Consider the following 2,117-nt stretch of genomic DNA (forward strand, 5'->3'; position numbering starts at 1 on the left):
TCTAAAGTTTCATAAATAGGGAAATGGCTAAAAGATGTGATATATTCACATGTTGAAATACAATGCAGCCAAGAAAAATGATGATGATGATGATGATCTCAATAATAGTAGCAGTAACAGTAGTACTAATAAGAATTGTAATATTAAAAAGTTATAAATGAAAAGCACAGCACAGAAATTACATATTTACTCAGAATTACCTGAGATTATGTTTTCTGCCATCAGATAAAATGAAAATAATCATTGAGTTGAATTATAGGGAAAAATTATATTTTTATTGATCATCTACATTTTGGGGACTAAATATTTATACTTGCTACATTTTTGTTTATAAAGATCTTTCTGGAATCAAGATAGATTAAAGAAAGCTAAGACTACAAAGCATTTTATGTAAGGGCCTGGCACACAGTAAACACTCAATAAATTTTTGTTATTGTCATTGTTACTTATTTATTTTGTATGTTTAATAACTGAAATTTTAAAAAAATCTAAAACCACAGTTTCTGGAGGAAGCATTTGTTCTTACCAGTCTTGCACCTCTCTTCATACTTGACCTCGACCTCACATCTGCCTTGCATTTCAGAGCAGGGTCTCTGCAGAGATCCTTGTTGAATACAGTTTTGTTTAAGGGGATATCCACAGAGTACCTTGTGGGCATGAGGTGATTGTAGTTACAGACTTTCATAAAAGACTTGACCTTTGGCCTCTTGGTAGTTTTCTCCTTGCCCACAGCAGCGGCTGTCAGTTCCACCCACCAGATCATGACTGAAAGGGTTGTCTGAGATGCCATTATCAATGTTCTTCATGATGACCACTTTGCATCCAGAGTAGCATCTGGACAGGACCAAGACCACCTTCCTGGGTTTCATGAATTTGCACATTTCAACAGTAGCCACGTGGGCCTACAGCAGAAAGGTTTGTCCTTATTAATCATGGTAATTCAAGTTTAAAGAGGTAAACTAAACCAAGGAAGGGTAGCAACAGGAATAAAGGGGAAAAGAGCCATACAATAGCTATGGAAGAAGTAGAATTCTCAGGACTTGGAGACTAGGAGATGGTAAGATACAGCCAGCCTCCAGGATAATTTCCAGGGTGGGCTGGAAAAGCCAGATGGATGATGGAGCCCATCTCTGACATAAGAAACTCAGAAGAATTAGTGGTTTTGAGGAAAAGACAAATTCAGTTTGGGACACTATAAATTTAACATGACCTCTGAATCTCCAAATATGTCCACTTGGTCATTGGATCCATCCCTCCATAATTCAGTAGGAGAGGATTGGGTTAGGGCAGCAATTTTCAAGGTTTTCATCTCACGGCACACATAAACTAATTACTAAAATCTTGTGATATATATGTATATAGATATATATTTGCTGATCTTACCAAAAAAAAAAGGTATAATTTTGATTCATTCACACTAGACAGCTATTGTCGTGTTGGCTGTTGTCACAATTTTATCTGACAATCTAAGAGAAAAGAAGTCAGTGAGCCTGACTAAATAGTCAGGTATTGCATGTTTTAAAAATTCTCACAGCACACCAGTTGAAAATCACCAGCTTAGAGAAAAATGCCTTGGGGCATCTATCCACACTGTAGAGGTGATGCGGTAAAGGCATGGATTTGGACCGAACTTCTCACAGAGAGTGAAGGAAGAGACCAAGGGAACACAATGCTTAGATGTGTTATGGGCTGAAATGTGTCCTCCCCCAAATTCATATATTGACTTCCTAAACCCCCAGAACCTCAGAATATGACCTTATTTGGAACCAGGATCATTACAGATGTAATCATTTAAGATGATATGACTGGTGTCCTTATAGGTGGGAGAAATTTGGACGCAGAGTCATGCACACAGGGAAAGCTCCATAAGACAATAAAGGCAGAGGTGAGGGCGATGCTTTCACAAGCCAAGGAACCAAACTTGGCAACATCTTGAGCTTCAACTTCATGTACCCAGAGCCTTGAGACAGTAGATTTCTGTCGTGTAAGCCCCCTAGTTTGTAGTACTTTGTTATGACAACCCTAGAGAATAAATACAGAAGATAGAGAATAAAAAAACCTCCAAAATACATCAGTGTGGCGAGGTCCAAGAAAGGAGGAAAATAGCACCACCAAAA

At 38.1% G+C, this 2,117-nt stretch overlaps 1 pseudogene; it reads right to left on the minus strand.

Annotated features, from left to right (window-relative positions):
- Positions 1 to 488: 488 nt before the first annotated feature.
- LOC119057713 (60S ribosomal protein L27-like) lies at positions 489 to 881 on the minus strand (annotated as a pseudogene).
- Positions 882 to 2,117: the final 1,236 nt, after the last annotated feature.

Source organism: Artibeus jamaicensis, unplaced genomic scaffold (assembly GCF_021234435.1).
Source record: "Artibeus jamaicensis isolate MK-2021 breed Jamaican fruit bat unplaced genomic scaffold, CSHL_Jam_final contig_332, whole genome shotgun sequence".
In the NCBI taxonomy this organism is placed as follows: domain Eukaryota; kingdom Metazoa; phylum Chordata; class Mammalia; order Chiroptera; family Phyllostomidae; genus Artibeus; species Artibeus jamaicensis.